The sequence below is a fragment of the Episyrphus balteatus genome, chromosome 2 (assembly GCF_945859705.1).
Source record: "Episyrphus balteatus chromosome 2, idEpiBalt1.1, whole genome shotgun sequence".
Lineage (NCBI taxonomy): Eukaryota > Metazoa > Arthropoda > Insecta > Diptera > Syrphidae > Episyrphus > Episyrphus balteatus.
In genome coordinates this window covers 59,897,176-59,921,477 of record NC_079135.1, presented here as the reverse complement: position 1 = coordinate 59,921,477, position 24,302 = coordinate 59,897,176, and positions in this window count along the sequence as shown.

Sequence of the window (24,302 nt, the reverse complement as noted above, 5' to 3'; positions counted from 1 at the left end):
TATAATAAATTGTATATCGTTGGAAAGCTTACATCTTCAGCTTTAATTAGATGCCCTTATCATATCTCTCAGTTGCTTAGAAAAAAGAATAAAAATTTTTTAATCAATCAGCTGGAGAACAAAAAAAAAAGCTTTAATTTCAGATATTTTTTTCAATTTTTTTTTGTATGACAACCTATAATAAATTGTATATCGTTGGAAAGCTTTCATCTTCAGCTTTATTTAAATGCCCTAATCATATATCTCAGTTGCTTAGAAAAAAGAATAAAAATTTTTTAATCAATCAGCTGGAGAACAAAAAAAAAAGCTTTAATTTCAGATACTTTTTTCAATTTTTTTTTGTATGACAACCTATAATAAATTGTATATCGTTGGAAAGCTTACATCTTCAGCTTTAATTAGATGCCCTAATCATATCTCTCAGTTGCTTAGAAAAAAGAATAAAAATTTTTTAATCAATCAGCTGCAGGACAAAAAAAAAGCTTTAATTTCAGATATTTTTTTCATTTTTTTTTTGTATGACAACCTATAATAAATTGTATATCGTTGGAAAGCTTACATCTTCAGCTTTAATTAAATGCCCTAATCATATCTCTCAGTTGCTTAGAAAAAAGAATAAACATTTTTTAATCAATCAGCTGCAGAACAAAAAAAAAAGCTTTAATTTCAGATATTTTTTTCTATTTTTTTTTGTATGACAACCTATAATAAATTGTATATCGTTGGAAAGCTTACATCTTCAGCTTTAATTAAATGCCCTAATCATATCTCTCAGTTGCTTAGAAAAAAGAATAAAAATTTTTTAATCAATCAGCTGCAGAACAAAAAAAAAGCTTTAATTTCAGATATTTTTTTCAATTTTTTTTTGTATGACAACCTATAAAAAATTGTATATCGTTGGAAAGCTTACATCTTCAGCTTTAATTAGATGCCCTAATCATATCTCTCAGTTGCTTAAAAAAAAGAATAAAAATTTTTTAATCAATCAGCTGCAGAACAAAAAAAAAGCTTTAATTTCAGATATTTTTTTCAATTTTTTTTTGTATGACAACCTATAATAAATTGTATATCGTTGGAAAGCTTACATCTTCAGCTTTAATTAGATGCCCTAATCATATCTCTCAGTTGCTTAGAAAAAAGAATAAAAATTTTTTAATCAATCAGCTGCAGAACAAAAAAAAAAGCTTTAATTTCAGATATTTTTTTCAATTTTTTTTGTATGACAACCTATAATAAATTGTATATCGTTGGAAAGCTTTCATCTTCAGTTGCTTAGAAAAAAGAATAAAAATTTTTTAATCAATCAGCTGGAGAACAAAAAAAAAAGCTTTAATTTCAGATATTTTTTTCAATTTTTTTTTGTATGACAACCTATAATAAATTGTATATCGTTGGAAAGCTTACATCTTCAGCTTTAATTAGATGCCCTAATCATATCTCTCAGTTGCTTAGAAAAAAGAATAAAAATTTTTTAATCAATCAGCTGCAGAACAAAAAAAAAGCTTTAATTTCAGATATTTTTTTCAATTTTTTTTTGTATGACAACCTATAATAAATTGTATATCGTTGGAAAGCTTACATCTTCAGCTTTAATTAGATGCCCTAATCATATCTCTCAGTTGCTTAGAAAAAAGAATAAAAATTTTTTAATCAATCAGCTGCAGAACAAAAAAAAAAGCTTTAATTTCAGATATTTTTTTCAATTTTTTTTTGTATGACAACCTATAATAAATTGTATATCGTTGGAAAGCTTACATCTTCAGCTTTAATCAAATGCCCTAATCATATCTCTCAGTTGCTTAGAAAAAAGAATAAAAATTTTTTAATCAATCAGCTGGAGAACAAAAAAAAAAGCTTTAATTTGAGATATTTTTTTCAATTTTTTTTGTATGACAACCTATAATAAATTGTATATCGTTGGAAAGCTTTCATCTTCAGCTTTAATTAAATGCCCTAATCATATCTCTCAGTTGCTTAGAAAAAAGAATAAAAATTTTTTAATCAATCAGCTGGAGAACAAAAAAAAAGCTTTAATTTCAGATATTTTTTTCAATTTTTTTTTGTATGACAACCTATAATAAATTGTATATCGTTGGAAAGCTTACATCTTCAGCTTTAATTAGATGCCCTAATCATATCTCTCAGTTGCTTAGAAAAAAGAATAAAATTTTTTTAATCAATCAGCTGCAGAACAAAAAAAAAAGCTTTAATTTCAGATATTTTTTTCAATTTTTTTTTGTATGACAACCTATAATAAATTGTATATCGTTGGAAAGCTTACATCTTCAGCTTTAATTAGATGCCCTAATCATATCTCTCAGTTGCTTAGAAAAAAGAAAACAAATTTTTTAATCAATCAGCTGCAGAACAATAAAAAAAACTTTAATTTCAGTTTTTTTTTCAATTTTTTTTGTATGACAACCTATAATAAATTGCATATCGTTGGAAAGCTTAATTAGATGCCCTAATCATATCTATCAGTTGCTTATAAAAAAGAATAAAAATTTTTTAATCAATCAGCTGCAGAACAAAAAAAAAAGCTTTAATTTCAGATATTTTTTTCAATTTTTTTTTGTATGACAACCTATAATAAATTGTATATCGTTGGGAAACTTTCATCTTCAGCTTTAATTAAATGCCCTAATCATATCTCTCAGTTGCTTAGAAAAAAGAATACAAATTTTTTAATCAATCAGCTGGAGAACAAAAAAAAAAAGCTTTAATTTCAGATATTTTTTTCAATTTTTTTTTGTATGACAACCTATAATAAATTGTATATCGTTGGAAAGCTTTCATCTTCAGCTTTAATAAAATGCCCTAATCATATCTCTCAGTTGCTTAGAAAAAAGAATAAAATTTTTTTAATCAATCAGCTGCAGAACAAAAAAAAAAGCTTTAATTTCAGATATTTTTTTCAATTTTTTTTTGTATGACAACCTATAATAAATTGTATATCGTTGGAAAGCTTTCATCTTCAGCTTTAATTAAATGCCCTAATCATATCTCTCAGTTGCTTAGAAAAAAAAATACAAATTTTTTAATCAATCAGCTGGAGAACAAAAAAAAAAAAGCTTTAATTTCAGATATTTTTTTCAATTTTTTTTTGTATGACAACCTATAATAAATTGTATATCGTTGGAAAGCTTAATTAGATGCCCTAATCATATCTTTCAGTTGCTTATAAAAAAGAATAAAAATTTTTTAATCAATCAGCTGCAGAACAAAAAAAAAAGCTTTAATTTCAGATATTTTTTTCAATTTTTTTTTGTATGACAACCTATAATAAATTGTATATCGTTGGAAAGCTTTCATCTTCAGCTTTAATTAGATGCCCTAATCATATCTCTCAGTTGCTTAGAAAAAAGAATAAAATTTTTTTAATCAATCAGCTGCAGAACAAAAAAAAAAGCTTTAATTTCAGATATTTTTTTCAATTTTTTTTTGTATGACAACCTATAATAAATTGTATATCGTTGGAAAGCTTACATCTTCAGCTTTAATTAAATGCCCTAATCATATCTCTCAGTTGCTTAGAAAAAAGAATAAAAAATTTTTAATCAATCAGCTGGAGAACAAAAAAAAAAGCTTTAATTTCAGATATTTTTTTCAATTTTTTTTTGTATGACAACCTATAAAAAATTGTATATCGTTGGAAAGCTTACATCTTCAGCTTTAATTAGATGCCCTAATCATATCTCTCAGTTGCTTTGAAAAAAGAATAAAAATTTTTTAATCAATCAGCTGGAGAACAAAAAAAAAGCTTTAATTTCAGATATTTTTTTCAATTTTTTTTTGTATGACAACCTATAATAAATTGTATATCGTTGGAAAGCTTTCATCTTCAGCTTTAATTAGATGCCCTAATCATATCTCTCAGTTGCTTAGAAAAAAGAATAAAAATTTTTTAATCAATCAGCTGGAGAACAAAAAAAAAAAGCTTTAATTTGAGATATTTTTTTCAATTTTTTTTTGTATGACAACCTATAATAAATTGTATATCGTTGGAAAGCTTTCATCTTCAGCTTTAATTAAATGCCCTAATCATATCTCTCAGTTGCTTAGAAAAAAGAATAAAAATTTTTTAATCAATCAGCTGGAGAACAAAAAAAAAAGCTTTAATTTCAGATATTTTTTTCAATTTTTTTTGTATGACAACCTATAATAAATTGTATATCGTTGGAAAGCTTACATCTTCAGCTTTAATTAGATGCCCTAATCATATCTCTCAGTTGCTTAGAAAAAAGAATAAAAATTTTTTAATCAATCAGCTGGAGAACAAAAAAAAAGCTTTAATTTCAGATATTTTTTTTTTTTGACAACCTATAAAAATTGTATATCGTTGGAAAGCTTACATCTTCAGCTTTAATTAGATGCCCTAATCATATCTCTCAGTTGCTTAGAAAAAAGAATAAAATTTTTTTAATCAATCAGCTGCAGAACAAAAAAAAAAGCTTTAATTTCAGATATTTTTTTCAATTTTTTTTTGTATGACAACCTATAATAAATTGTATATCGTTGGAAAGCTTACATCTTCAGCTTTAATTAAATGCCCTAATCATATCTCTCAGTTGCTTAGAAAAAAGAATAAAAATTTTTTAATCAATCAGCTGCAGAACAAAAAAAAAAGCTTTAATTTCAGTTTTTTTTTTCAATTTTTTTTTGTATGACAACCTATAATAAATTGTATATCGTTGGAAAGCTTAATTAGATGCCCTAATCATATCTATCAGTTGCTTATAAAAAAGAATAAAAATTTTTTAATCAATCAGCTGCAGAACAAAAAAAAAAGCTTTAATTTCAGATATTTTTTTCAATTTTTTTTTGTATGACAACCTATAATAAATTGTATATCGTTGGAAAGCTTTCATCTTCAGCTTTAATTAAATGCCCTAATCATATCTCTCAGTTGCTTAGAAAAAAAAATACAAATTTTTTAATCAATCAGCTGGAGAACAAAAAAAAAAAGCTTTAATTTCAGATATTTTTTTCAATTTTTTTTTGTATGACAACCTATAATAAATTGTATATCGTTGGAAAGCTTAATTAGATGCCCTAATCATATCTTTCAGTTGCTTATAAAAAAGAATAAAAATTTTTTAATCAATCAGCTGCAGAACAAAAAAAAAAGCTTAAATTTCAGATATTTTTTTCAATTTTTTTTTGTATGACAACCTATAATAAATTGTATATCGTTGGAAAGCTTTCATCTTCAGCTTTAATTAGATGCCCTAATCATATCTCTCAGTTGCTTAGAAAAAAGAATAAAATTTTTTTAATCAATCAGCTGCAGAACAAAAAAAAAAGCTTTAATTTCAGATATTTTTTTCAATTTTTTTTTGTATGACAACCTATAATAAATTGTATATCGTTGGAAAGCTTACATCTTCAGCTTTAATTAAATGCCCTAATCATATCTCTCAGTTGCTTAGAAAAAAGAATAAAAAATTTTTAATCAATCAGCTGGAGAACAAAAAAAAAAGCTTTAATTTCAGATATTTTTTTCAATTTTTTTTTGTATGACAACCTATAAAAAATTGTATATCGTTGGAAAGCTTACATCTTCAGCTTTAATTAGATGCCCTAATCATATCTCTCAGTTGCTTTGAAAAAAGAATAAAAATTTTTTAATCAATCAGCTGGAGAACAAAAAAAAAGCTTTAATTTCAGATATTTTTTTTTTTTGACAACCTATAAAAATTGTATATCGTTGGAAAGCTTACATCTTCAGCTTTAATTAGATGCCCTAATCATATCTCTCAGTTGCTTAGAAAAAAGAATAAAATTTTTTTAATCAATCAGCTGCAGAACAAAAAAAAAAGCTTTAATTTCAGATATTTTTTTCAATTTTTTTTTGTATGACAACCTATAATAAATTGTATATCGTTGGAAAGCTTACATCTTCAGCTTTAATTAAATGCCCTAATCATATCTCTCAGTTGCTTAGAAAAAAGAATAAAAATTTTTTAATCAATCAGCTGCAGAACAAAAAAAAAAGCTTTAATTTCAGTTTTTTTTTTCAATTTTTTTTTGTATGACAACCTATAATAAATTGTATATCGTTGGAAAGCTTAATTAGATGCCCTAATCATATCTATCAGTTGCTTATAAAAAAGAATAAAAATTTTTTAATCAATCAGCTGCAGAACAAAAAAAAAAGCTTTAATTTCAGATATTTTTTTCAATTTTTTTTTGTATGACAACCTATAATAAATTGTATATCGTTGGAAAGCTTTCATCTTCAGCTTTAATTAAATGCCCTAATCATATCTCTCAGTTGCTTAGAAAAAAGAATAAAAATTTTTTAATCAATCAGCTGGAGAACAAAAAAAAAAGCTTTAATTTCAGATATTTTTTTCAATTTTTTTTTGTATGACAACCTATAATAAATTGTATATCGTTGGAAAGCTTACATCCATCTTCAGCTTTAATTAGATGCCCTAATCATATCTATCAGTTGCTTAGAAAAAAGAATAAAAATTTTTTAATCAATCAGCTGCAGAACAAAAAAAAAGCTTTAATTTCAGATATTTTTTTCAATTTTTTTTTGTATGACAACCTATAATAAATTGTATATCGTTGGAAAGCTTACATCTTCAGCTTTAATGAGTTGCCCTAATCATATCTCTCAGTTGCTTATAAAAAAGAATAAAAATTTTTTAATCAATCAGCTGCAGAACAAAAAAAAAGCTTTAATTTCAGATATTTTTTTCAATTTTTTTTTGTATGACAACCTATAATAAATTGTATATCGTTGGAAAGCTTTCATCTTCAGCTTTAATTAAATGCCCTAATCATATCTCTCAGTTGCTTAGAAAAAAGAATACAAATTTTTTAATCAATCAGCTGGAGAACAAAAAAAATAAGCTTTATTTTCAGATATTTTTTTCAATTTTTTTTTGTATGACAACCAATAATAAATTGTATATCGTTGGAAAGCTTTCATCTTCAGCTTTAATTAAATGCCCTAATCATATCTCTCAGTGCTTAGAAAAAAGAATAAAAATGTTTTAATCAATCAGCTGGAGAACAAAAAAAAAAGCTTTAATTTCAGATATTTTTTTCAATTTTTTTTTGTATGACAACCTATAATAAATTGTATATCGTTGGAAAGCTTTCATCTTCAGCTTTAATTAAATGCCCTAATCATATCTCTCAGTTGCTTAGAAAAAAGAATACAAATTTTTTAATCAATCAGCTGGAGAACAAAAAAAATAAGCTTTAATTTCAGATATTTTTTTCAATTTTTTTTGTATGACAACCTATAATAAATTGTATATCGTTGGAAAGCTTTCATCTTCAGCTTTAATTAAATGCCATAATCATATCTCTCAGTTGCTTAGAAAAAAGAATAAAAATTTTTTAATCAATCAGCTGGAGAACAAAAAAAAAGCTTTAATTTCAGAAATTTTTTTCAATTTTTTTAAATAATCTATAATAAATTGTATATCGTTGGAAAGCTTACATCTTCAGCTTTAATTAAATGCCCTAATTATATCTCTCAGTTGCTTAGAAAAAAGAATAAAAATTTTTTAATCAATCAGCTGGAGAACAAAAAAAAAAAGCTTTAATTTCAGATATTTTTTTCAATTTTTTTTTGTATGACAACCTTTAATAAATTGTATATCGTTGGAAAGCTTTCATCTTCAGCTTTAATTAAATGCCCTAATCATATCTCTCAGTTGCTTCGAAAAAAGAATAAAAATTTTTTAATCAATCAGCTGGAGAACAAAAAAAAAAGCTTTAATTTCAGATATTTTTTTCAATTTTTTTTGTATGACAACCTATAATAAATTGTATATCGTTGGAAAGCTTACATCTTCAGCTTTAATTAGATGCCCTAATCATATCTCTCAGTTGCTTAGAAAAAAGAATAAAAATTTTTTAATCAATCAGCTGGAGAACAAAAAAAAAAGCTTTAATTTGAGATATTTTTTTCAATTTTTTTTTGTATGACAACCTATAATAAATTTTATATCATTGGAAAGCTTTCATCTTCAGCTTTAATTAAATGCCCTAATCATATCTCTCAGTTGCTTAGAAAAAAGAATAAAAATTTTTTAATCAATCAGCTGGAGAACAAAAAAAAAAAGCTTTAATTTCAGATATTTTTTTCAATTTTTTTTTGTATGACAACCTATAATAAATTGTATATCGTGGGAAAGCTTACATCTTCAGCTTTAATTAGATGCCCTAATCATATCTCTCAGTTGCTTAGAAAAAAGAATAAAAATTTTTTAATCAATCAGCTGCAGAACAAAAAAAAAAGCTTTAATTTCAGATATTTTTTTCAATTTTTTTTTGTATGACAACCTATAATAAATTGTATATCGTTGGAAAGCTTTCATCTTCAGCTTTAATTAAATGCCCTAATCATATCTCTCAGTTGCTTAGAAAAAAGAATACAAATTTTTTAATCAATCAGCTGGAGAACAAAAAAAATAAGCTTTAATTTCAGATATTTTTTTCAATTTTTTTTGTATGACAACCTATAATAAATTGTATATCGTTGGAAAGCTTTCATCTTCAGCTTTAATTAAATGCCATAATCATATCTCTCAGTTGCTTAGAAAAAAGAATAAATAAATTGTATATCGTTGGAAAGCTTTCATCTTCAGCTTTAATTAAATGCCCTAATCATATCTCTCAGTTGCTTAGAAAAAAGAATAAAAATTTTTTAATCAATCAGCTGGAGAACAAAAAAAAAAGCTTTAATTTCAGATATTTTTTTCAATTTTTTTTGTATGACAACCTATAATAAATTGTATATCGTTGGAAAGCTTACATCTTCAGCTTTAATTAGATGCCCTAATCGTATCTCTCAGTTGCTTAGAAAAAAGAATAAAAATTTTTTAATCAATCAGCTGGAGAACAAAAAAAAAGCTTTAATTTGAGATATTTTTTTCAATTTTTTTTTTGTATGACAACCTATAATAAATTTTATATCGTTGGAAAGCTTTCATCTTCAGCTTTAATTAAATGCCCTAATCATATCTCTCAGTTGCTTAGAAAAAAGAATAAAAATTTTTTAATCAATCAGCTGGAGAACAAAAAAAAAAAGCTTTAATTTCAGATATTTTTTTCAATTTTTTTTTGTATGACAACCAATAATAAATTGTATATCGTTGGAAAGCTTTCATCTTCAGCTTTAATTAAATGCCCTAATCATATCTCTCAGTGCTTAGAAAAAAGAATAAAAATGTTTTAATCAATCAGCTGGAGAACAAAAAAAAAGCTTTAATTTCAGATATTTTTTTCAATTTTTTTTTGTATGACAACCTATAATAAATTGTATATCGTTGGAAAGCTTTCATCTTCAGCTTTAATTAAATGCCCTAATCATATCTCTCAGTTGCTTAGAAAAAAGAATACAAATTTTTTAATCAATCAGCTGGAGAACAAAAAAAATAAGCTTTAATTTCAGATATTTTTTTCAATTTTTTTTGTATGACAACCTATAATAAATTGTATATCGTTGGAAAGCTTTCATCTTCAGCTTTAATTAAATGCCATAATCATATCTCTCAGTTGCTTAGAAAAAAGAATAAAAATTTTTTAATCAATCAGCTGGAGAACAAAAAAAAAGCTTTAATTTCAGAAATTTTTTTCAATTTTTTTAAATAATCTATAATAAATTGTATATCGTTGGAAAGCTTACATCTTCAGCTTTAATTAAATGCCCTAATTATATCTCTCAGTTGCTTAGAAAAAAGAATAAAAATTTTTTAATCAATCAGCTGGAGAACAAAAAAAAAAAGCTTTAATTTCAGATATTTTTTTCAATTTTTTTTTGTATGACAACCTTTAATAAATTGTATATCGTTGGAAAGCTTTCATCTTCAGCTTTAATTAAATGCCCTAATCATATCTCTCAGTTGCTTCGAAAAAAGAATAAAAATTTTTTAATCAATCAGCTGGAGAACAAAAAAAAAAGCTTTAATTTCAGATATTTTTTTCAATTTTTTTTGTATGACAACCTATAATAAATTGTATATCGTTGGAAAGCTTACATCTTCAGCTTTAATTAGATGCCCTAATCATATCTCTCAGTTGCTTAGAAAAAAGAATAAAAATTTTTTAATCAATCAGCTGGAGAACAAAAAAAAAAGCTTTAATTTGAGATATTTTTTTCAATTTTTTTTTGTATGACAACCTATAATAAATTTTATATCGTTGGAAAGCTTTCATCTTCAGCTTTAATTAAATGCCCTAATCATATCTCTCAGTTGCTTAGAAAAAAGAATAAAAATTTTTTAATCAATCAGCTGGAGAACAAAAAAAAAAAGCTTTAATTTCAGATATTTTTTTCAATTTTTTTTTGTATGACAACCTATAATAAATTGTATATCGTTGGAAAGCTTACATCTTCAGCTTTAATTAGATGCCCTAATCATATCTCTCAGTTGCTTAGAAAAAAGAATAAAAATTTTTTAATCAATCAGCTGCAGAACAAAAAAAAAAGCTTTAATTTCAGATATTTTTTTCAATTTTTTTTTGTATGACAACCTATAATAAATTGTATATCGTTGGAAAGCTTTCATCTTCAGCTTTAATTAAATGCCCTAATCATATCTCTCAGTTGCTTAGAAAAAAGAATACAAATTTTTTAATCAATCAGCTGGAGAACAAAAAAAATAAGCTTTAATTTCAGATATTTTTTTCAATTTTTTTTGTATGACAACCTATAATAAATTGTATATCGTTGGAAAGCTTTCATCTTCAGCTTTAATTAAATGCCATAATCATATCTCTCAGTTGCTTAGAAAAAAGAATAAATAAATTGTATATCGTTGGAAAGCTTTCATCTTCAGCTTTAATTAAATGCCCTAATCATATCTCTCAGTTGCTTAGAAAAAAGAATAAAAATTTTTTAATCAATCAGCTGGAGAACAAAAAAAAAAGCTTTAATTTCAGATATTTTTTTCAATTTTTTTTGTATGACAACCTATAATAAATTGTATATCGTTGGAAAGCTTACATCTTCAGCTTTAATTAGATGCCCTAATCGTATCTCTCAGTTGCTTAGAAAAAAGAATAAAAATTTTTTAATCAATCAGCTGGAGAACAAAAAAAAAAGCTTTAATTTGAGATATTTTTTTCAATTTTTTTTTTGTATGACAACCTATAATAAATTTTATATCGTTGGAAAGCTTTCATCTTCAGCTTTAATTAAATGCCCTAATCATATCTCTCAGTTGCTTAGAAAAAAGAATAAAAATTTTTTAATCAATCAGCTGGAGAACAAAAAAAAAAAGCTTTAATTTCAGATATTTTTTTCAATTTTTTTTTGTATGACAACCTATAATAAATTGTATATCGTTGGAAAGCTTACATCTTCAGCTTTAATTAGATGCCCTAATCATATCTCTCAGTTGCTTAGAAAAAAGAATAAAATTTTTTTAATCAATCAGCTGCAGAACAAAAAAAAAAGCTTTAATTTCAGATATTTTTTTCAATTTTTTTTTGTATGACAACCTATAATAAATTGTATATCGTTGGAAAGCTTACATCTTCAGCTTTAATTAAATGCCCTAATCATATCTCTCAGTTGCTTAGAAAAAAGAATAAAAATTTTTTAATCAATCAGCTGCAGAACAAAAAAAAAGCTTTAATTTCAGATATTTTTTTCAATTTTTTTTTGTATGACAACCTATATCGTTGGAAAGCTTTCATCTTCAGCTTTAATTAAATGCCCTAATCATATCTCTCAGTTGCTTAGAAAAAAGAATAAAATTTTTTTAATCAATCAGCTGGAGAACAAAAAAAAAGCTTTAATTTCAGATATTTTTTTCAATTTTTTTTGTATGACAACCTATAATAAATTGTATATCGTTGGAAAGCTTACATTTTCAGCTTAAATAAAATGCCCTAATCATATCTCTCAGTTGCTTAGAAAAAAGAATAAAAATTTTTTAATCAATCAGCTGCAGAACAAAAAAAAAGCTTTAATATCAGATATTTTTTTCAATTTTTTTTTGTATGACAACCTATAATAAATTGTATATCGTTGGAAAGCTTACATCTTCAGCTTTAATTAGATGCCTTAATCATATCTCTCAGTTGCTTAGAAAAAAGAATAAAATTTTTTTAATCAATCAGCTGGAGAACAAAAAAAAAACTTTAATTTTAGATATTTTTTTCAATTTTTTTTTGTATGACAACCTATAATAAATTGTATATCGTTGGAAAGCTTTCATCTTCAGCTTTAATTAAATGCCCTAATCATATCTCTCAGTTGCTTAGAAAGAAGAATAAAAATTTTTTAATCAATCAGCTGGAGAACAAAAAAAAAAGCTTTAATTTCAGATATTTTTTTCAATTTTTTTTTATATGACAACCTATAATAAATTGTATATCGTTGGAAAGCTTACATTCTTAGTTGCTTAGAAAAAAGAATAAAAAATTTTTAATCAATCAGCTGCAGAACAAAAAAAAAAGCTTTAATTTCAGATATTTTTTTCAATTTTTTTTTGTATGACAACCTATAATAAATTGTATATCGTTGGAAAGCTTACATCTTCAGCTTTAATTAGATGCCCTAATCATATCTCTCAGTTGCTTAGAAAAAAGAATAAAAATTTTTTAATCAATCAGCTGCAGAACAAAAAAAAAGCTTTAATTTGAGATATTTTTTTCAATTTTTTTTTTGTATGACAACCTATAATAAATTGTATATCGTTGGAAAGCTTACATCTTCAGCTTTAATTAGATGCCCTTATCATATCTCTCAGTTACTTAGAAAAAAGAATAAAAATTTTTTAATCAATCAGCTGCAGAACAAAAAAAAAAGCTTTAATTTCAGATATTTTTTTCAATTTTTTTTTGTATGACAACCTATATCGTTGGAAAGCTTTCATCTTCAGCTTTAATTAAATGCCCTAATCATATCTCTCAGTTGCTTAGAAAAAAGAATAAAATTTTTTTAATCAATCAGCTGGAGAACAAAAAAAAAAGCTTTAATTTCAGATATTTTTTTCAATTTTTTTTTTGTATGACAACCTATAATAAATTGTATATCGTTGGAAAGCTTTCATCTTCAGCTTTAATTAAATGCCCTAATCATATCTCTCAGTTGCTTAGAAAAAAGAATAAAAATTTTTTAATCAATCAGCTGGAGAACAAAAAAAAAAGCTTTAATTTCAGATATTTTTTTCAATTTTTTTTTGTATGACAACCTATAATAAATTGTATATCGTTGGAAAGCTTACATCTTCAGCTTTAATTAAATGCCCTAATCATATCTCTCTGTTCCTTAGAAAAAAGAATAAACATTTTTTAATCAATCAGCTGCAGAACAAAAAAAAAAGCTTTAATTTCAGATATTTTTTTCAATTTTTTTTTGTATGACAACCTATAATAAATTGTATATCGTTGGAAAGCTTACATCTTCAGCTTTAATTAGATGCCCTTATCATATCTCTCAGTTGCTTAGAAAAAAGAATAAAAATTTTTTAATCAATCAGCTGCAGAACAAAAAAAAAGCTTTAATTTCAGATATTTTTTTCAATTTTTTTTTGTATGACAACCTATATTGTTGGAAAGCTTTCATCTTCAGCTTTAATTAAATGCCCTAATCATATCTCTCAGTTGCTTAGAAAAAAGAATACAAATTTTTTAATCAATCAGCTGGAGAACAAAAAAAAAGCTTTAATTTCAGATATTTTTTTCAATTTTTTTTTGTATGACAACCTATAATAAATTGTATATCGTTGGAAAGCTTACATTTTCAGCTTTAATAAAATGCACTAATCATATCTCTCAGTTGCTTAGAAAAAAGAATAAAAATTTTTTAATCAATCAGCTGCAGAACAAAAAAAAAGCTTTAATATCAGATATTTTTTTCAATTTTTTTTTGTATGACAACCTATAATAAATTGTATATCGTTGGAAAGCTTACATCTTCAGCTTTAATTAGATGCCCTAATCATATCTCTTAGTTGCTTCGAAAAAAGAATAAAAAATTTTTAATCAATCAGCTGCAGAACAAAAAAAAAAAGCTTTAATTTCAGATATTTTTTTCAATTTTTTTTTGTATGACAACCTATAATAAATTGTATATCGTTGGAAAGCTTACATCTTCAGCTTTAATTAAATGCCCTAATCATATCTCTTAGTTGCTTCGAAAAAAGAATAAAAATTTTTTAATCAATCAGCTGCAGAACAAAAAAAAAAGCTTTAATTTCAGATATTTTTTTCAATTTTTTTTTGTATGACAACCTATATCGTTGGAAAGCTTTCATCTTCAGCTTTAATTAAATGCCCTAATCATATCTCTCAGTTGCTTAGAAAAAAGAATAAAATTTTTTTAATCAATCAGCTGGAGAACAAAAAAAAAAGCTTTAATTTCAGATATTTTTTTCAATTTTTTTTTTTGTATGACAACCTATAATAAATTGTATATCGTTGGAAAGCTTTCATCTTCAGCTTTAATTAAATGCCCTAATCATATCTCTCAGTTGCTTAGAAAAAAGAATAAACATTTTTTAATCAATCAGCTGCAGAACAAAAAAAAAAGCTTTAATTTCAGATATTTTTTTCAATTTTTTTTTGTATGACAACCTATAATAAATTGTATATCGTTGGAAAGCTTTCATCTTCAGCTTTAATTAAATGCCCTAATCACATCTCTCAGTTGCTTAGAAAAAAGAATAAAAATTTTTTAATCAATCAGCTGCAGAACAAAAAAAAAAGCTTTAATTTCAGATATTTTTTTCAATTTTTTTTTGTATGACAGGATGACAGCCTATAATAAATTGTATATCGTTGGAAAGCTTACATCTTCAGCTTTAATTAGATGCCCTAATCATATCTCTCAGTTGCTTAGAAAAAAGAATACAAATTTTTTAATCAATCAGCTGCAGAACAAAAAAAAAGCTTTAATTTCAGATATTTTTTTAATTTTTTTTTTGTATGACAACCTATATCGTTGGAAAGCTTTCATCTTCAGCTTTAATTAAATGCCCTAATCATATCTCTCAGTTGCTTAGAAAGAAGAATAAAATTTGTTTAATCAATCAGCTGGAGAACAAAAAAAAAGCTTTAATTTCAGATATTTTTTTCAATTTTTTTTTGTATGACAACCTATAATAAATTGTATATCGTTGGAAAGCTTTCATCTTCAGCTTTAATTAAATGCCCTAATCACATCTCTCAGTTGCTTAGAAAAAAGAATAAAAATTTTTTAATCAATCAGCTGGAGAACAAGAAAAGAAGCTTTAATTTCAGATATTTTTTTCAATTTTTTTTTTTGTATGACAACCTATAATAAATTGTATATCGTTGGAAAGCTTACATCTTCAGCTTTAATTAGATGCCCTAATCATATCTCTTAGTTGCTTCGAAAAAAGAATAAAAAATTTTTAATCAATCAGCTGCAGAACAAAAAAAAAAGCTTTAATTTCAGATATTTTTTTCAATTTTTTTTTGTATGACAACCTATAATAAATTAATTAATATCAGATATTTTTTTCAATTTTTTTTTGTATGACAACCTATAATAAATTGTATATCTATGGAAAGCTTACATCTTCAGCTTTAATTAGATGCCTTAATCATATCTCTCAGTTGCTTAGAAAAAAGAATAAAATTTTTTTTAATCAATCAGCTGGAGAACAAAAAAAAAAACTTTAATTTCAGATATTTTTTTCACTTTTTTTGTATGACAACCTATAATAAATTGTATATCGTTGGAAAGCTTACATCTTCAGCTTTAATTAGATGCCTTAATCATATCTCTCAGTTGCTTAGAAAGAAGAATAAAAATTTTTTAATCAATCAGCTGGAGAACAAAAAAAAAGCTTTAATTTCAGATATTTTTTTCAATTTTTTTTTGTATGACAACCTATAATAAATTGTATATCGTTGGAAAGCTTACATCTTCAGCTTTAATTAGATGCCTTAATCATATCTCTCAGTTGCTTAGAAAAAAGAATAAAAATTTTTTAATCAATCAGGTGGAGAACAAAAAAACAAGCTTTAATTTCAGATATTTTTTTCAATTTTTTTTTGTATGACAACCTATAATAAATTGTATATCGTTGGAAAGCTTTCATCTTCAGCTTTAATTAAATGCCCTAATCACATCTCTCAGTTGCTTAGAAAAAAGAATAAAATTTTTTTAATCAATCAGCTGGAGAACAAAAAAAAAAGCTTTAATTTCAGATATTTTTTTCAATTTTTTTTTGTATGACAACCTATAATAAATTGTATATCGTTGGAAAGCTTACATCTTCAGCTTTAATTAAATGCCCTAATCATATCTCTTAGTTGCTTCGAAAAAAGAATAAAAAATTTTTAATCAATCAGCTGCAGAACAAAAAAAAAAGCTTTAATTTCAGATATTTTTTTCAATTTTTTTTTTGTATGACAACCTATAATAAATTAATTAATATCAGATATTTTTTTCAATTTTTTTTTGTATGACAACCTATAATAAATTGTATATCGTTGGAAAGCTTACATCTTCAGCTTTAATTAGATGCCTTAATCATATCTCTCAGTTGCTTAGAAAAAAGAATAAAATTTTTTTTAATCAATCAGCTGGAGAACAAAAAAAAAAACTTTAATTTCAGATATTTTTTTCAATTTTTTTTTTGTATGACAACCTATAATAAATTGTATATCGTTGGAAAGCTTTCATCTTCAGCTTTAATTAAATGCCCTAATCATATCTCTCAGTTGCTTAGAAAGAAGAATAAAAATTTTTTAATCAATCAGCTGGAGAACAAAAAAAAAGCTTTAATTTCAGATATTTTTTTCAATTTTTTTTTTGTATGACAACCTATAATAAATTGTATATCGTTGGAAAGCTTACATCTTCAGCTTTAATTAGATGCCTTAATCATATCTCTCAGTTGCTTAGAAAAAAGAATAAAAATTTTTTAATCAATCAGCTGGAGAACAAAAACAAAGCTTTAATTTCAGATATTTTTTTCAATTTTTTTTTGTATGACAACCTATAATAAATTGTATATCGTTGGAAAGCTTTCATCGGCAGATTTAATTAAATGCCCTAATCACATCTCTCAGTTGCTTAGAAAAAAGAATAAAATTTTTTTAATCAATCAGCTGGAGAACAAAAAAAAAAGCTTTAATTTCAGATATTTTTTTCAATTTTTTTTTGTATGACAACCTATAATAAATTGTATATCGTTGGAAAGCTTACATCTTCAGCTTTAATTAAATGCACTAATCATATCTCTCAGTTGCTTAGAAAAAAGAATAAAAATTTTTTAATCAATCAGCTGCAGAACAAAAACAAAGCTTTAATTTCAGATATTTTTTTCAATTTTTTTTTGTATGACAACCTATAATAAATTGTATATCGTTGGAAAGCTTTCATCTTCAGCTTTAATTAAATGCCCTAATCACATCTCTCAGTTGCTTCGAAAAAAGAATAAAAAATTTTTAATCAATCAGCTGCAGAACAAAAAAAAAAGCTTTAATTTCAGATATTTTTTTCAATTTTTTTTTGTATGACAACCTATAATAAATTAATTAATATCAGATATTTTTTTCAATTTTTTTTTGTATGACAACCTATAATAAATTGTATATCGTTGGAAAGCTTACATCTTCAGCTTTAATTAGATGCCTTAATCATATCTCTCAGTTGCTTAGAAAAAAGAATAAAATTTTTTTAATCAATCAGCTGGAGAACAAAAAAAAAAACTTTAATTTCAGATATTTTTTTCAATTTTTTTTTGTATGACAATAATAAATTGTATATCGTTGGAAAGCTTTCATCTTCAGCTTTAATTAAATGCCCTAATCATATCTCTCAGTTGCTTAGAAAGAAGAATAAAAATTTTTTAATCAATCAGCTGGAGAACAAAAAAAAAAGCTTTAATTTCAGATATTTTTTTCAATTTTTTTTTTGTATGACAACCTATAATAAATTGTATATCGTTGGAAAGCTTTAATCTTCAGCTTTAATTAAATGCCCTAATCATATCTCTCAGTTGCTTAGAAAAAAGAATTAAAAATTTTTTAATCAATCAGCTGCAGAACAAAAAAAAAGCTTTAATTTCAGATATTTTTTTCAATTTTTTTTTGTATGACAACCTATAATAAATTGTATATCGTTGGAAAGCTTACATCTTCAGCTTTAATTAGATGCCCTAATCATATCTCTCAGTTGCTTAGAAAAAACAATAAAAATTTTTTAATCAATCAGCTGCAGAACAAAAAAAAAAAGCTTTAATTTCAGATATTTTTTTCATTTTTTTTTGTATGACAACCTATAATAAATTGTATATCGTTGAAAAGCTTACATCTTCAGCTTTAATTAGATGCCCTAATCATACCTCTCAGTTGCTTAGAAAAAAGAATAAAAATTTTTTAATCAATCAGCTGGAGAACAAAAAAGAAAGCTTTAATTTCAGATATTTTTTTCAATTTTTTTTTGTGTGACAACCTATAATAAATTAATTAATATCAGATATTTTTTTCAATTTTTTTTTGTATGACAACCTATAATAAATTGTATATCGTTGGAAAGCTTACATCTTCAGCTTTAATTAGATGCCTTAATCATATCTCTCAGTTGCTTAGAAAAAAGAATAAAATTTTTTTTAATCAATCAGCTGGAGAACAAAAAAAAAAACTTTAATTTCAGATATTTTTTTCAATTTTTTTTTGTATGACAACCTATAATAAATTGTATATCGTTGGAAAGCTTTCATCTTCAGCTTTAATTAAATGCCCTAATCATATCTCTCAGTTGCTTAGAAAGAAGAATAAAAAGTTTTTAATCAATCAGCTGGAGAACAAAAAAAAAGCTTTAATTTCAGATATTTTTTTCAATTTTTTTTTTGTATGACAACCTATAATAAATTGTATATCGTTGGAAAGCTTACATCTTCAGCTTTAATTAGATGCCTTAATCATATCTCTCAGTTGCTTAGAAAAAAGAATAAAAATTTTTTAATCAATCAGCTGGAGAACAAAAACAAAGCTTTAATTTCAGATATTTTTTTCAATTTTTTTTTGTATGACAACCTATAATAAATTGTATATCGTTGGAAAGCTTTCATCTTCAGCTTTAATTAAATGCCCTAATCACATCTCTCAGTTGCTTAGAAAAAAGAATAAAATTTTTTTAATCAATCAGCTGGAGAACAAAAAAAAAAGCTTTAATTTCAGATATTTTTTTCAATTTTTTTTTGTATGACAACCTATAATAAATTGTATATCGTTGGAAAGCTTACATCTTCAGCTTTAATTAGATGCCCTAATCATATCTCTTAGTTGCTTCGAAAAAAGAATAAAAAATTTTTAATCAATCAGCTGCAGAACAAAAAAAAAGCTTTAATTTCAGATATTTTTTTCAATTTTTTTTTGTATGACAACCTATAATAAATTAATTAATATCAGATATTTTTTTCAATTTTTTTTTTGTATGACAACCTATAATAAATTGTATATCGTTGGAAAGCTTACATCTTCAGCTTTAATTAGATGCCTTAATCATATCTCTCAGTTGCTTAGAAAAAAGAATAAAATTTTTTTAATCAATCAGCTGGAGAACAAAAAAAAAAACTTTAATTTCAGATATTTTTTTCAATTTTTTTTTTGTATGACAACCTATAATAAATTGTATATCGTTGGAAAGCTTACATCTTCAGCTTTAATTAGATGCCTTAATCATATCTCTCAGTTGCTTAGAAAAAAGAATAAAATTTTTTTTAATCAATCAGCTGGAGAACAAAAAAAAAACTTTAATTTCAGATATTTTTTTCAATTTTTTTTTTGTATGACAACCTATAAAAAATTGTATATCGTTGGAAAGCTTTCATCTTCAGCTTTAATTAAATGCCCTAATCATATCTCTCAGTTGCTTAGAAAGAAGAATAAAAAATTTTTAATCAATCAGCTGGAGAACAAAAAAAAAGCTTTAATTTCAGATATTTTTTTCAATTTTTTTTTGTATGACAACCTATAATAAATTGTATATCGTTGGAAAGCTTACATCTTCAGCTTTAATTAGATGCCTTAATCATATCTCTCAGTTGCTTAGAAAAAAGAATAAAAATTTTTTAATCAATCAGCTGGAGAACAAAAACAAAGCTTTAATTTCAGATATTTTTTTCAATTTTTTTTTGTATGACAACCTATAATAAATTGTATATCGTTGGAAAGCTTTCATCTTCAGCTTTAATTAAATGCCCTAATCACATCTCTCAGTTGCTTAGAAAAAAGAATAAAATTTTTTTAATCAATCAGCTGGAGAACAAAAAAAAAAGCTTTAATTTCAGATATTTTTTTCAATTTTTTTTTGTATGACAACCTATAATAAATTGTATATCGTTGGAAAGCTTACATCTTCAGCTTTAATTAGATGCCCTAATCATATCTCTTAGTTGCTTCGAAAAAAGAATAAAAAATTTTTAATCAATCAGCTGCAGAACAAAAAAAAAGCTTTAATTTCAGATATTTTTTTCAATTTTTTTTTGTATGACAACCTATAATAAATTAATTAATATCAGATATTTTTTTCAATTTTTTTTTGTATGACAACCTATAATAAATTGTATATCGTTGGAAAGCTTACATCTTCAGCTTTAATTAGATGCCTTAATCATATCTCTCAATTGCTTAGAAAAAAGAATAAAATTTTTTTAATCAATCAGCTGGAGAACAAAAAAAAAAACTTTAATTTCAGATATTTTTTTCAATTTTTTTTTTGTATGACAACCTATAATAAATTGTATATCGTTGGAAAGCTTACATCTTCAGCTTTAATTAGATGCCTTAATCATATCTCTCAGTTGCTTAGAAAAAAGAATAAAATTTTTTTTAATCAATCAGCTGGAGAACAAAAAAAAAAAACTTTAATTTCAGATATTTTTTTCAATTTTTTTTTGTATGACAACCTATAATAAATTGTATATCGTTGGAAAGCTTTCATCTTCAGCTTTAATTAAATGCCCTAATCATATCTCTCAGCTGCTTAGAAAGAAGAATAAAAATTTTTTAATCAATCAGCTGGAGAACAAAAAAAAAGCTTTAATTTCAGATATTTTTTTCAATTTTTTTTTGTATGACAACCTATAATAAATTGTATATCGTTGGAAAGCTTACATCTTCAGCTTTAATTAGATGCCTTAATCATATCTCTCAGTTGCTTAGAAAAAAGAATAAAAATTTTTTAATCAATCAGGTGGAGAACAAAAAAAAAAGCTTTAATTTCAGATATTTTTTTCAATTTTTTTTTGTATGACAACCTATAATAAATTGTATATCGTTGGAAAGCTTTCATCTTCAGCTTTAATTAAATGCCCTAATCACATCTCTCAGTTGCTTAGAAAAAAGAATAAAATTTTTTTAATCAATCAGCTGGAGAACAAAAAAAAAAGCTTTAATTTCAGATATTTTTTTCAATTTTTTTTTTGTATGACAACCTATAATAAATTGTATATCGTTGGAAAGCTTACATCTTCAGCTTTAATTAGATGCCTTAATCATATCTCTCAGTTGCTTAGAAAAAAGAATAAAAATTTTTTAATCAATCAGCTGGAGAACAAAAACAAAGCTTTAATTTCAGATATTTTTTTCAATTTTTTTTTTGTATGACAACCTATAATAAATTGTATATCGTTGGAAAGCTTACATCTTCAGCTTTAATTAGATGCCTTAATCATATCTCTCAGTTGCTTAGAAAAAAGAATAAAAATTTTTTAATCAATCAGCTGGAGAACAAAAAAAAAAAGCTTTAATTTCAGATATTTTTTTCAATTTTTTTTTGTATGACAACCTATAATAAATTGTATATCGTTGGAAAGCTTACATCTTCAGCTTTAATTAGATGCCTTAATCATATCTCTCAGTTGCTTAGAAAAAAGAATAAAAATTTTTTAATCAATCAGCTGGAGAACAAAAACAAAGCTTTAATTTCAGATATTTTTTTCAATTTTTTTTTTGTATGACAACCTATAATAAATTGTATATCGTTGGAAAGCTTTCATCTTCAGCTTTAATTAAATGCCCTAATCACATCTCTCAGTTGCTTAGAAAAAAGAATAAAATTTTTTTAATCAATCAGCTGGAGAACAGAAAAAAAAGCTTTAATTTCAGATATTTTTTTCAATTTTTTTTTGTATGACAACCTATAATAAATTGTATATCGTTGGAAAGCTTACATCTTCAGCTTTAATTAAATGCACTAATCATATCTCTCAGTTGCTTAGAAAGAAGAATAAAAAATTTTTAATCAATCAGCTGGAGAACAAAAAAAAAGCTTTAATTTCAGATATTTTTTTCAATTTTTTTTTGTATGACAACCTATAATAAATTGTATATCGTTGGAAAGCTTACATCTTCAGCTTTAATTAGATGCCTTAATCATATCTCTCAGTTGCTTAGAAAAAAGAATAAAAATTTTTTAATCAATCAGCTGGAGAACAAAAACAAAGCTTTAATTTCAGATATTTTTTTCAATTTTTTTTTGTATGACAACCTATAATAAATTGTATATCGTTGGAAAGCTTTCATCTTCAGCTTTAATTAAATGCCCTAATCACATCTCTCAGTTGCTTAGAAAAAAGAATAAAATTTTTTTAATCAATCAGCTGGAGAACAAAAAAAAAAGCTTTAATTTCAGATATTTTTTTCAATTTTTTTTTGTATGACAACCTATAATAAATTGTATATCGTTGGAAAGCTTACATCTTCAGCTTTAATTAGATGCCCTAATCATATCTCTTAGTTGCTTCGAAAAAAGAATAAAAAATTTTTAATCAATCAGCTGCAGAACAAAAAAAAAGCTTTAATTTCAGATATTTTTTTCAATTTTTTTTTGTATGACAACCTATAATAAAATAATTAATATCAGATATTTTTTTCAATTTTTTTTTGTATGACAACCTATAATAAATTGTATATCGTTGGAAAGCTTACATCTTCAGCTTTAATTAGATGCCTTAATCATATCTCTCAGTTGCTTAGAAAAAAGAATAAAAATTTTTTAATCAATCAGCTGGAGAACAAAAAAAAAAACTTTAATTTCAGATATTTTTTTCAATTTTTTTTTTTGTATGACAACCTATAATAAATTGTATATCGTTGGAAAGCTTACATCTTCAGCTTTAATTAGATGCCTTAATCATATCTCTCAGTTGCTTAGAAAAAAGAATAAAATTTTTTTTAATCAATCAGCTGGAGAACAAAAAAAAAAACTTTAATTTCAGATATTTTTTTCAATTTTTTTTTGTATGACAACCTATAATAAATTGTATATCGTTGGAAAGCTTTCATCTTCAGCTTTAATTAAATGCCCTAATCATATCTCTCAGTTGCTTGGAAAGAAGAATAAAAATTTTTTAATCAATCAGCTGGAGAACAAAAAAAAAGCTTTAATTTCAGATATTTTTTTCAATTTTTTTTTGTATGACAACCTATAATAAATTGTATATCGTTGGAAAGCTTACATCTTCAGCTTTAATTAGATGCCTTAATCATATCTCTCAGTTGCTTAGAAAAAAGAATAAAAATTTTTTAATCAATCAGCTGGAGAACAAAAACAAAGCTTTAATTTCAGATATTTTTTTCAATTTTTTTTTGTATGACAACCTATAATAAATTGTATATCGTTGGAAAGCTTTCATCTTCAGCTTTAATTAAATGCCCTAATCACATCTCTCAGTTGCTTAGAAAAAAGAATAAAATTTTTTTAATCAATCAGCTGGAGAACAAAAAAAAAAGCTTTAATTTCAGATATTTTTTTCAATTTTTTTTTGTATGACAACCTATAATAAATTGTATATCGTTGGAAAGCTTACATCTTCAGCTTTAATTAAATGCACTAATCATATCTCTCAGTTGCTTAGAAAAAAGAATAAAAATTTTTTAATCAATGAGCTGGAGAACAAAAACAAAGCTTTAATTTCAGATATTTTTTTCAATTTTTTTTTGTATGACAACCTATAATAAATTGTATATCGTTGGAAAGCTTTCATCTTCAGCTTTAATTAAATGCCCTAATCACATCTCTCAGTTGCTTCGAAAAAAGAATAAAAAATTTTTAATCAATCAGCTGGAGAACAAAAAAAAAAGCTTTAATTTCAGATATTTTTTTCAATTTTTTTTTGTATGACAACCTATAATAAATTAATTAATATCAGATATTTTTTTCAATTTTTTTTTGTATGACAACCTATAATAAATTGTATATCGTTGGAAAGCTTACATCTTCAGCTTTAATTAAATGCCTTAATCATATCTCTCAGTTGCTTAGAAAAAAGAATAAAATTTTTTTAATCAATCAGCTGGAGAACAAAAAAAAAAACTTTAATTTCAGATATTTTTTT